The sequence below is a fragment of the Phodopus roborovskii genome, unplaced genomic scaffold (assembly GCF_943737965.1).
Source record: "Phodopus roborovskii unplaced genomic scaffold, PHOROB, whole genome shotgun sequence".
Classification (NCBI taxonomy): Eukaryota; Metazoa; Chordata; class Mammalia; order Rodentia; family Cricetidae; genus Phodopus; species Phodopus roborovskii.
The window spans coordinates 15,495,853-15,509,682 of record NW_026126636.1 but is presented as its reverse complement, the minus strand read 5'-3'; positions in this window follow the sequence as shown (position 1 = coordinate 15,509,682).

The window sequence follows — 13,830 nt, the reverse complement described above, 5'->3', positions numbered from 1 at the left end:
GGAATTTGACTAACATCTTTGACATTATCTGGAGATAAATCAGGTTCATTTATCTCTGATGGAATTACTTGTGACCTGACCACCATGTATGCCCCTTCATCTGATCATCTGAACAACAACAACAGCAAAAAAAAAAAAAAAAAAAAAAAAAAAAAAAAAAAGCAATGGAGTCTGCTGGTCTAGTAGTGTTCATGGCTATATATCTGCCAGCATGTTCCCAAGAAATGGCACTTAGTCAAAGATGGGTACACAGCTCAGTGGTTGAGCACTCACTTAACTTGTGACCTCAGACTTTGGAACTTCAGGGCAGAAAACCCTTTGTGTAGCCCAAGCCGATCCTGAGTTTTTCGAAGGTTTCCTAGAGACTTTCAGCAGGTTGTTGAACACCAAGGTTGGGTTTTCTTATAGCTAATTTTTAGTTTAAAAGAATTACTTTTAAATAATTGTATTTAAATTGAAAGCAATCCTGTTTCACATATCAATCCCAGTCCTTGCTCCCTCTCATCCTTCCGTTTCCCCCACCAAACCCCCATCCCACATCCCATCCACTCCTCAGGGAGGGTGAGGTCTCCCACGGATGGATCATCAGAGTCAGTCAAACCATCTGGGGCAGGAACGAGCCCCTCCCCATGTATCTAGGCTGACAGTGTATTCCTCCATAGGGAATGGGTTCCCAAAGCCCATTTGTGCACTAGGGATAAATACAGGTTTCACTGCCAGAGGTCCCATAGACTGCCCAGGCCTCCTAACTAATACCCACATGCAGGGGGCCTGGTTTGGTCTTATGCTGGTTCCCAGCTGTCAGTCTAGAGTCCTTGAGCCCCCACTTGCTCAAGTCAGCTGTTTCTATGAGTTTCACCAGCCTGATCTTTACCCCTTTGCTCATCATTCCTCCCTCTTTGTAACTAGATCCTAGGAGTTCAGCTCAGTGCTTAGCTGTGAATCTCTGCTTCTGCTTCCATCAGCTACTAGATGAAGGCTCTAGGATGGCATATGAGGTAGTCATCAATCTTATTATTAGGGAAGGGCATTTTAAGGTAGCCTCTCCACTATTGCTTAGATTCTTAGTTGGGATCACCCTTAAAAATACAGTTTAGTAATGTGCTAATAAATAAGAGGAGATGTTATAGTAAAATATTGGGACTCTACTAAAAGTTCAAAGCAAGTAAAATGTGACCTGTTGTCCTTCCTTGAGGAGGAGGTACTGAGGGCTAAATTTCAGGAATGATAACAATTTCCCTGCCTGTACCCCTGTGCTGGAGGAGAACATAGAGCCCAGAGGTTACATTGCTTAAAAGGATGGTGTATGTGGGTGTCTCTTGCACTTCCCCGATTTTAATCCAGAACTATTTACAGGAAGTAAAACAACTATTTCCCAACTCTGCCTCTATAGGAGGGACTGCAGCCAGCCTCCCCAAGCTTCAGTCACCCTGCCCAGGTGCCCAGGCCTGCCTGCATGAGCATGTGTGGCAGGTACCGCCTCCCTGACCCAAGCCTGCCCCCACATCCAGAGACTGCTGGTGAAGAGATACCTGACCCAGAATCACCAATGAGGGAAGGACAGCAGAGTCAGCCGCCTGAGCCAACGGGACCTCGGGAGGGGTTTAAAGGCAGGCCTAACTTCCTTCATAAATGAGTCCGCAGCATGTTCTGCTGCTCAGTGACTCCCAGTGCCTGTGCAGTTGGTGTCTGAGCAGAGTAGCCCGTAACATCTGGCACCCCATGTTGTGGGTTAGCCTACTTGGACACCCCTTGGGGGAGGGGGTGAGAAGATGCAACTTGGTCAGGTGTGTCTTCATCGGCAATCTGTGGGGACTCGATCCCCCGCTTAAGAGAGTCCACCAATGGAGAGTCAGGAACATCTTAGTTTTGTTTAAGGTCAGATTCCTCTTCCTGGATTCTTAGGTTTTGAGATCTAGCATAGGTCATGTTTCCCTGAAACCTCAGGGAACTGTTTCCTTTGGGTTGGGAGGGTTTTATGTGGAACCAAAGGCCCCCTTCATTCCTTGGCATAAACTTCTGAGGAAGATAATTTTCAGAATTCCAGGATATTCAGTGTTTGCTAGACTCTAGTTCAGAGGACTGCAAAAATATTCCTCCATCTATGCGGCCAAAGCAGGGATCATCTTGACACTGATGATGTCTTATATCCTAGCCACATCTTAATTATTAACCCTGAACTACTAATTTATGTGTTTCTACATGGCCTTATCTTACTGGAGAATGCCTGGCGCATCCTATCTTCCAATCCCTACTTGCCTTCCTGCCTCTAGTGCCTCTCTGCCTGCCTTTCCCAGAATTCTCATCTCCTAGTCTTACCTATCTTCATTCCTCTACTGGCTATAGGCAAAACAGTGTTTTATTCAGCAACCAATAAGAGAAACATATGTACAGAAGGACACCTCACCCACACACACACATACACACATACACCAGGGGTTAGACTTGGAAGAATGGAGAGAAATGTGAATATCTGGTCATGTTTTTGTTTTTGTTTTTGTCATAACAATTGAAACCATAACTAAGACAGGCCCCATGAAAATTTCCTCTTTAGAGTTAGAATGTCTCTTGCTACTTTGATTGTTCTGACCTTGTTTAGGCATATCTTTGAGGAATCATGAGTGTAGCTTCCCTGTCATTTCTAAGAGAGACAGTCTCCCAACAGACTTCTTAGTCCTCTGGCTCTGATAATCTCTCTACCTTCTCCTTTCCTGATTTCCCCTGACTCCTAGTAATGGGGAATTTAGAACCTGATCCTGTTCTGTAATGAGGAAAGGCTTCCAGTGGAGGGAATGGGACACCAACTTAGGCACAAAGCCTTCCACCCTCAATTGGTCCAGCATGCAAGATGTGCTGGAGTAATAAGGGTGCAGACCTTGTGGTAGTGGACAACTAGTGACTAGTCCAACTTGAGACCCGTGCCACTAGAGGGAGCCCATGTATGGCATTGCCTGGAGGGCCAGAACCAGAGGTTGGATAGCCCAGAGACATAGGATGGAACCAAACAAGACTGAAGGAAAAAAGAAAGAAAAAAGAAAAAGAGAGTAAATTAACTGATTCCAGATTCCTAATGATTAGTCTGCTATACTCATATTTCAGACCATCAGTGCCAGAGTAGGACTGTTGAAGCACCTGCTACACGGACTGGGCAGCTACCAAGTCCTTAGCCTCTCCAGTTTCCAAATGGCCATTGTTGGACTTCCCAATTCCTACTGTGTAACACAGACTAGGTACCTTTCTTTCATAGTGTATAGTATATAGTGTATAGTGTATAGTGTATAGTATATAATATACAGTATATAAAAAACCCTGACAATCAAACAGCTACTATGGTTGCAGGACATTGATTTATCAGGTCACTGTGAGCCTGAGGAGAAAGAGATGGAAATAAGGCAAGTTAAAAACCCACAGAAACCATTCTTTCAGAAATTCTATGGTTTCCTTGCCAGTCTCCAATTTATAGGATAGTGAAAAGGTTATTTTGAAATTTCTTAAAAATATGAAGTTCCTGATCCCTTGTGTTTTCCTCCCCACTCCTCCCCTTCTCTTTCTCCTATCTCCTTCCCCCTCTCCCATGCTCCCAATTTGCTTAGGAGCTGATGTCCCTTTTCCCTTCTCTGCTGGACCATGCATTTCTCTCTTATGGGCCTCCTTGTTTGCTACCTTCTCTGGAGGTGTGGGTTGCTGGCTGGTGATCCTTTGCTCTATGTCTAACATCCATATATGAGTGAGTACATGCCATGCTTATCTTTCTGTGACTGGGTTACCTCACTCAGGATCCACACTAGTTCCATCCATTTGCCTGAGAATTTCAAGGTTCCATTGTTTTGTTTTTCTGCTGAGTAGTACTCCATTGTGTAAATGTACCACATTTTCTTTATCCATTCTTCAGTTGAGGGGCATATATATATATATATATATATATATATATATATATATATGTGTGTGTGTGTGTGTGTGTGTGTGTGTGTGTGTGTGTTTGTGTAGATGTGTATGCATGACAGATTTTGATGAACCCCCATGGAAGATCCTACCCTCCCTGGGGAGTGGATGGGGGTGGAATAGGGGGAACTAGCTGTGAATGGAAAGTCCAAGAATCTAGTAGTTGCTTGGTTTCATGAGACAGGGTGTCTCAGCTGGTCCTCTGTTGGAATCTTGATAAAATAGGCTCCAATGCCAGGGAAGAAATAAGTGTGCTCACAAGGTGAAGAATGAACAATCCCTTCCTTCTTCTATTGTCCTTGCATAGACATTTAGCAGAAAGTGCGATGCAAATTAAAAGTGTGCCTCCCCACCTTAAGATCTGGATTAAAGGTATGTGTCTTCTCACTTCATGATCTGCACCAAAACCTTTGTCTTCCTGCCTCAATATCCAGATCACAAGTATGCCCTCTATTTCTGGATTTCTCCAGTTCATTCAAGATGTAGTCAAGTTGATCATATCAACCAAGAATAGCTACCACACAAGGCTTCCAGTGGCAGGAGTGGATAGAATTCTAGTTGAATTATTGGCCAATGTGGTCTCATGGAAATCCCCCAAACAACTCAGGGTATTGCTAAGACTAAGAGTTGCTATTTCCAAACTGACATCATGGTGTCATTGTCAAGACAGCACCCACACAACTCATTCAACATTGAAAAGTTGTTATGTTGCCCAAATGTTGCTCCTATGTTCTAATCTCTTTGGTATGGGAAGATACTCTGCAGAATACTGAAAGAAAAACATGGGCACCAATCCAGCCACAAGGCCTTTGACCTGCATCCTGTCCTGCCAGCAAAATATGCTTTTGCAGTGGTGGCACATAACTTGTGGGAGTAGCCTACCAATGTCTGATTTGACATAAAGTTCACTCCGAAAGATAGAACCCATTAGCAGACCCTGCTTGGTTAATCAAGAACCATATAGCCCAGAGACCTAGGATAAAACAAAACATGATTGGCTTAAAAAATCAGTAAAATGATTCCTGATGATATTCTTCTATGCTCATATAACCATGGCACAGACACATCTGATGAGAATGGCCAGAGTCATAAAACCAGCAGAGCTGCATGACAAAGTTCCAGCAAAGCTGAGCCTAATGATTGCTGCCATGACAGTTTTGGTATTGTCCTCCGCATGTTGCATGCTTGGGGGGGGGGCTTTTAATATTTGTAAAAGTTGGAGATATTGGGTTGATGGGAAATTCCTTATGAGTAATTTATACCTTTTCCCAGGAGTATTGCTTCTCAGCCTCCCCAGATAAGTCCTGAACAAACCACCTCTCCCTTTTTTTAGGGAGATATTCTTATCTGGCTCTGTTCAAAGGTATTATTTATGATCCAGAGGTTGTGATATACATACAGATGCCAGAGATTTCTTTGTGGGTCTTTGGGTCTGAGATATTATTGGAACATCTGCCCCTGTACTTTCAGTGGGCTAGAGAAGTTGGCAACAGATCATATTACAAGCCTCTTCCTACCATATGAGCAGGCAATTACATGACAGATGAGATTGAGGGTTGCACATGGTATTCCCCGTAAGGAAAAGATGCAACAACAAAGATAAATTGCCTTGAGTTACCTCTGCCCTCCAGAGAGACTTATATTGATGGGCAAAATTGGTCTAGAAAAAAAAATGATGAAAGAAAGGTGTAAAGAGTAAGGTTTTTCCTCCCTCCACTGGTCTTGTCCCACCGCCACGCCAGCCCCAAATAATGCACAGAGACTCTGTATAGATATAATGTTGTTGGCCCATTACTTGTTTCTTATTGGCTAGCTCTGTCTTAATTATTAACCCATTTCTATGTATTTCCACGTGGTCTTACCAGTGAGAGGCAGCTGGCGGTTCTGCCTTCTCCCGACTCTCCATCTTGACTCCTTCTTCCTACTTCCTTTTTCCTCCTTGACTCCTAGCCCCGCCTATCTTCCTTTTCTATTGGCTAACTGTGCTTTATTCATTAAACCAGTATGAGAAACATATACAGAATGACATCTCCCATCATCTCCTCTTTTCTGTCTAAATAAAAAGAAGGTTTTAACCTTAACAGAATGGTATATAGGATGTTCATTTCTTAGAAAAGTTAACTTGTGCAGATCCACTACGGTGGATCCACCAGGAAAGAAAAGACTGCCAGGATTAGACATATAAATAAATAAATTCTATGAAGATATAAAATGTAAGCATAGTATTATATCAGACTTTGAGTAATAACTGCAGCAGCTTTGGCCTGGGGATTTTTTTCTTGGACCTACTGCCAAATTGACACGCTGACAATTAACAGTTGATAATACCCCACACAGGACTTGGCAATCTACCAGGGATAGCTTGGAGGTTTTCTTTCTGTCTAACATCCTTGAAACTGCAAGGGCTTCGAGTCTGAGAACAGACTGTCTTGCTTTGGCAAAATATGTCTCTAGACTCTTAAAAGTTGTGTTATTGGGTTAATGGGGGAAATGGCTGTAAAAGATATCTCTCTTCTATCATGGCTTATCAATGATCAATAAACTTATAACCCCAGATGTGCAAGAGTAGGTTAAATGTGTGTCCAGAGACACAAATGATATGATCTATGTTTTGAAACAGCATGAATCTTTACTTGCTTGCTGAGTTAAGAAACACCTGACAGCCAATCAGTTAGGTTGCAAGGTTCTCCCAACCCCCAATGGTCTGATTCAATCGTCCATTATCTACTCCTTGCCTCCTCTCTGGAACCTGTCAGCTGTTAGGACAGACCCCTGGAAGGTCACTGTCTTATCCAGTCATGATCAGAGAGTCTTCCTCTGGCAGCTTCCTCTGGCAGACACAAAGACCCATGGATAGATATTATATAGAAAGAGAGTCTAAATTTGAGGTCTCCATCAAATTCCCCTCTTCAGATCTCAAAAAAAAAAAAAAGCCCACAGAAGAGGAGGGCAGAAATATTAAGAATCCGAAGGATTTGAGAACACCAGGAGAACACAGCCTTCTATGTCCATTGAGCAAGGGCCATATGAGCTCGCAGAGACGAAAGCAGAAAGAACAGAGCCTACATGGCCCTCTACTCCAGGTCCTCTGCATATATATTATAGCTATTATTAGCTCAGTATTTTTATGGGGTTCATGACTGTGAGAATGAGTGGGTCTCTCACTCTGTTGCATGATCTTGGGACTCTTTTCCTCCTGTTGGATTATCCATGTGCAAATTCAATATGAACGTTTATGCTTCGTCTTACTATATTTTGTTTTTTTCATGTTTGGTTGATGTTTCTTAGAAGCCTGTCCTTTTCTAATGAGATACAGGAAGGGAGTGAGTCTGGATTATAGGGAGGGCCTGGGAAGAGCAGAGGGAGGGGAAAGTGTAAGCCGTATATATTGCATGAGAAAGAAATGCATTTTTATTTAAAAATGAAAAAGAAACACAGACCCCTGGAAGGAGGCTGTCATATCCCATCCAGCTCAAATAGAATCTCCCAAGTCTCATGACTGTTAAATTAATTTTTTTTTAAAGGGATAACATCTAGGTTGATGTGAGATATCTTTTTTCTCCCCCATTTTCTGGTTTCCTTATAAATTTTATCACTTAGCTTCCTGATCTGATAAATCATGTTGAGCTTCCTCTTTCTCTAGTTTCAAAAAAAGTTTAATCTCATAAATACAGAAATGTTTTGAAGAAGTCAGCAGCAAAGCTTCTAAAATTAGAATTCCCAAATGGGAAACTCTCCTAGTGAAGGGGTGTCCAGTGTGAGGAAAGCAATTCAGATATCACATTTATTGTGCAGCAAAGGTAGGTGCATTGAGGCATCTGTACATTTCATCTACGTCTCCCCGTACATCGGTATGAAATTCTTCATGGCATTCTGTTGCCATGCTTTGCTTCTTTAATTTTTATCATTTCCAGGTATACGCATGGATGTGGATATGTGCATGAGTACAGTCACCCTCTGATTCTAGAGGTGCAAATGTCTCCGCTCCCGAATTACAGGTGGCTGTGAGCCCCCCAAAGCTGAAGCTGGAAACCAGACTCAGGCCCGCTAGAATTGTAGTCTGTGTTCTTAACCAATGAGCCATCTTTTCAGGCCCCGTGCTGTTATTTTTTAAAGGTGAATGTCAGGTGCCTGGGCAGATGGCTGTCACTAAGAATGAGTACTGAGCGTACTGAGGAACTGTGCTTGTACCCATGTTGGGTGGTCCATAGCCAGCAGGGAATCCAGCTCCAGGGATCAATACCCTCTTCTGGCCATTATGGGCACCCACACACGAGTGATACAAGTGGGAACAGATACACACATAGATTTAAAAAAAAAAGATTTCAGAAAATTGTTGTGGGTCTGTACATACCAGGACCCTGATGCAGGAAGGACATTAGTTTGAGGCTAGTTCTGTTGGTACTTCAGGCCTTTACTACCGTATTTCATCCACAGTTATTTGCTTGCTTATTTGTTTGTTTGTTTTGACAAAGGATCTCATGTTCTCCAGGCTTACTCTTACCATATGCAACTGAAGCTGATATTGAACTCCTAGTCCTCCTGGCTCCACCTCCTCTAAACTTCTGTAACTATAAGAATATGCTACTACATCTGGTGCTTTGTTGTTATTGCTGTTCGAAATGGTGTCTCACTCTGCACATCAGGATGGGATAGAACTCACTAGGCCATCCAAGATGTCTATAAAACTCATGTGTTTTTCCTAGCTCATTCTCCCAAATCCTGAGATTATACGCATGAGCTACCACATCTTCCTTCACTTAGGGTTCTTTAAATCTTTAAGTTACACTTATATATTCATTATTTGTGTGTGAATGTATTTGTGAGATGGTCCAGAAGATAACTTTTAAATATGCATTCCCTCCTTCAACTATGTGGAAGGGATTGAATGCCTTGGCTGGCTTAGTGGCAATTGTCCTTACCCACTGACTCATCTTTCTGTCCCCATTGATAGCTATTCACTTTCTCATTTCTCAGCTTTGATACTTTTATCAGAATTTGAGATTAAGATTATCGTGGTCTCCTTTTGGAGCCCCAACTGAACATCTCTCACCACCAACTGAATCCTCCAGTTTGAAAAATGTGTTCTATCTACTCAAGTTGTTGGCAAAGGAGTCTTAATGAAAACACCTAACAACCCAGACTAAGGGCCAAGGTTATTGGTTGTTCTCTGCATATTGTTGGTAAAGTTCCGTTGTTGAAGACAACCCGTGCAAAATTCCTTGAATGTGGAGATGTTGATCTGATGCCTACATAAAGCCTTTACCACTATGGTTCTGGAAGGCACCATTCACATTACCAAAGAGAGAAGGTACACACAAATCCAGCTGCAAACCCTTCTATTTACAGTGGTGTCCTGCCTGTAAGGTGCACCAGTGCAATCGCAGCATAAAGCTTGGGAGAATACCAACCAACTGGATTTAAGGCCCACTCCGTGAGACAAAAACCATCCCCAACACTGCTCTGGCAACCAAGAACCCGAGAGTATAAAGGCCATAGACCTAGGGGGAAGCTGAATACTCCTGTGCTGCTATAGAAACATGGATAAAATTACTCCTAATGGCATTCTTACATACTCATAGGTCAAAAGCCTTGCTCAGTCATCGTCGGGAGGTTTCCTTGTGCAGTAGATGGAAACAAATACAGAGACCCTACAACTGGACAACGTGCAAAGGGTGAAGAGGCCTTGGAACAGGCAATCCTAGACAGAACATCTTCATCAAATCCCTTCCTGAAAGTCTCAGGAGGCCATATGGAAGCAGAGGAGGGAAGACCTAAGAGCCAGTGGAGACAGAGGACCGACTCTAGGGAAATAAGGCCCTTTAGGCAAACAGGACTGAAGCACCTGTGAACTCACAGGGACTTTGGAGGTATACAAAGGGCTTGCATGTGTCTAGGTCAGATGGAGTTCCAGTACGAAGACAGGAGGTGAACATATGACCCCATCCCTAGCCCAGAAGTTATCTCCAGTCAATAACTGCACCCAAAGGGGCATTTAGTTTTCTCCAATGAAATCTCATTGGATATACAAACCACTCTTACGGGCAGGCCCCATACTCAGAAGTAGATGGCCAACACACAATTAACTCAATGATATTTTTGGATGTCTTTTTTTCCTTAATGCTTCATTAGGACTTTTTTTCACCCTTGCAGGTCTTGTGAATTTGTATCATGGTTTCCGATTCTGTGTTTTTATGGGATTTCTGTGTGTATTAACATCTGTGTCTACGTGTTCTTTGTGATTTTTTTCTTTGACTCTTTTTCTTATTTTATTGTTTGTTTTGTCCTACTCCAGCTTGTTTGATCTTGCTACATCTTATAATTTTTTGTACACCTGTTTTTATAACAAGAAAGAGAAAGACAGGGCGCGGATTTGGATGAAAGAATAGGACGAGAGGCCCTGGAAGGAGATGGACTTGGAAGGAATGCATTACACAAAAGTCTATTTTCAATATAAGAATAAAAGCATCTAAAATCACTGTTGCAACATGCATACATGTACACACACATACACACACACATACACACACACATTCCTAAATACATCCTCCCTAGTCTGTAGACTATCACGTGTGTGTGTTTTATGGATGACCACTTGGCAGCGGGTAATCATTTGGTTACCAGCTGTTCCCTGGAAAGACTATTACTCCCACTTTCGGAGTTTCTTAGTCTCTGTGTGGGGCTGAAGCCTCACTGTCTTTCCCTCCTCCATTGTTCTATGTCCGTTGTTGTTGTTGTCCTTGTTCTGCTCATGTTACACCATGGTGGCACTTTGTGGGGATATCTTTGAACATTACTAGGAGATAGAATCCCACAGAGAGCTTCCCAGTCTTCTGGCTCTTAAATTTTTTCCTGACCTCTCTTTTGCAATATTCCCTGTGCCTCAAGTGTGAAAACTGTGATGTGTTTTTAACCAATGGGTCGGGGCTCCACACCTCTGCAACTCGATGTGTTGTGGTTTTCTCTAATGGGCCCCATCCGCTGCAAAGAGAATTTGACTCGATGAAGGGTTAGGACTACACTTAGATCTTCGGATTTGGAGCAAGGAGCATCCAATGAGATAGAACATGTGGTATTTGTCTTTCTGGATCTGGGTCACCCCACTCAATATGATCCTTTCTGTGTCCACTTATTTATTGGGCTACACGTTAGACGAGGGTGTGCCCACATACTTTTAATTACCAAGCATTTAAGGTAATTTAAAATCAGATTTACTCATTGCATTGTGTATGTGTATTGTATTCATGTATGTATTTGCAGAAGAAGGCATCAGCTCTCCAGGAACTGGAATTGCAGACGGTTGTGAACCACCATGTAGGTTGTAGGAGCTAAATCTCAATCATCTGTAAGGACAACAAGTCCTGTTACCCACTGAGCTAAAACTCCAGCCCCTTTCCCCACAAGCTTTTACTGCTGCTATTGTTGTAAGTATCAAGTAAACCTTTTTCCACTTTGGACTTTCTTTTATTTTATGTTTTGTTCTTATTTTATATATCAATCCCAGTTCCCTCTCCTTCTTATCCTCCCATGCCCCTCGATCCTGCCCCCCCCCCCGTCCCATTCCCCACCCACTCCCCAGGGAGGGTGAGGCCTTTCAGGAGGGATCATCAAAATCTGTCAAGTCATTTGGAGTAGGGTCTAGGCTCTCCCTCCTGCCTCTAGGCTAAGGGAGTATCCCTCCATGGGGAATGTGCTCCCAAAGTCCTTTTGTGCACCAGGGATACATCCTGGTTCCACTGTCAGAGGACCCTTAGACTGCCCAGGCCTTCTGACTGAGACCCATGGCAGGGGGTCTGAGTCGGTCCTATGCTGAATTCCCAGCTATCAGTCTGGGGGTCCATGAGCTCCTCCTTGTTCAGGTCAGCTGTCTCGGTGGGTTTCAGTAGCCTGGTCTTGTACTCCCTCTCTGCATCTGGATTCCAGTTCGACACAGTGTTTAGCTGTGGGTGTCTGCTTCTGTTTCCATCAGCTACTAGATAAGGGCTCTATGATGGCAGATAAGGTAGTTATCAATCCCATTATCAGGGAAGGACATTTAAGGCAGTCTCTCCACTATTGCTCAGATTGTCAGTTGTCACCACTTTGGACTTTCATGTCTCTGCTTTTTGCTTTGTTTTGTGTTGTTTTGTTTTTTGTTTTTTTCTACCTGTGGTAAGGAAACAAAATGTTTGACACACTACCAAAATGACACAAATGTGAAGGAATATTCTAACAATAAAAAATGACAGGGAGGGAAGAATAGAGCCAAACAGCTCCCCAGTTAACCCTATGGTTGCAGGATTAGATGCCAAAAGACATTTACCATTGTATTTTAATACTCATCAAAAGTCATGAGGATGTTCATTTCCATATTGATTTTAATATGGGAAACATTCTTTTTCTCTGTATTTATAGCATTTTCTTTCCTTGCATTTGGACCTTGGCTTCCCAGATCTTTGTACATCCTCATCAGTCTGTTTTACGATTGTTAACATTTAGTCTTTTGCTTGTGTTTTCCTTTATTTCTCCTTATATAGGCCGTATGGGTCTCTCTCAATAACTCAGTTTCCTTCCCTTTTGTCAGGGTGTTTTCTGTCCTTTTAATATGTGTGGCCAGCTGGGGAGGGACAAAGTATAATTTTATAATTCCTTTCCTAATGTCTTATCCCAAGTACTCTTTCATCTGATCCTTTGACATTTCTAGGGACATTGTAGAACCTTTTTCTTGTTGCCCATTATGGCTTCTTTCATTCTGGTCTGCATTTTGAAGAAGCTACTGACCTAGCCATCATGCTTTCAAGTTTTTAACCCTTGTGGGAGGAACTTGGTCAGGATACCCTTCATTCCCCACAAAAACCTTGAATACTTTAGTCTTTGAACACTTTACTACTTCCTGTGATGCATAGTTTTATGTCAGCTTGACATGAGCTACAGTGCTTAAGGAAAAGGGAACCTCTACTGTGGGGAAAAATGCCCCCACAAGATTAGCATATGGGCAAGTCTATAGGGTGTTTTCTTGATAGATGTTTAATGTGGGAACACAAAGTTCACTATGAGAGTTGCTAGCACTTGGTTGTTAAGCATGAATTGTATAAGAAAACAAACCAAACAAGCCAAGAGGAGCAAGTCAGTTAGCAGCGCTTTGCCATGGTCTCCACTTCAGTTCCTGCCTTTAGTTCCTTCCCCGATGTCCCTGGATGGTGAACTACAAGTTGTAAGACTAAATAAACCCTTTCTTTCCCAAGGTATTTTTGACCGTGGTGTTTTATCACAATAGCAAAAATAAATTAACTACCTCCTAATTGGATGATCCCTCAGAGGACCATCCCACCAAAAAGATGGCAAATCTATTTCCTGGACTGTCTAGAAATTTCCAAGAGACATATTAATAACATAATCTCCCAAGTAACCTTTTGTTTTGTTTTGTTTTGTTTCACTATGGTTCTAGGGAGTAAGTTTATTTTGTCATTTGCACATCCTAAAAGATGACAGCCACACAGAATACAAAAGAGAGGAATGAAAACTCTTGATCTATTGCACGCATTTAATATCTTTACCATTCTATCCAGTACCCTGCAGTCTGTAGTGTTCTATATTACTCCTACCCATGAGAATACTAAAAGCTTGGGGCTCTAGAAAGGGATCAAACTGCATTATCTACCCTCTTAGGTAGGCTGACCAAAACTAAAATAAGTGTAAGTTCTTAACAATCAAATATCCCATAGCCCCTGAACTGACTCCTGATACTAATTGGGTTCTGTTGCGTTTCTGCAATTCCTGCCTGAGGATGCTGGGAAGGTTAATCTCCTATGGATTAACAAGTCTTCTGGCACCAGGTGAATCACCACTCCTGGCACTCTGGAGAGTCCTACATCATAGTGACAAGGAGAATGTGTGTGTGTGTGTGTG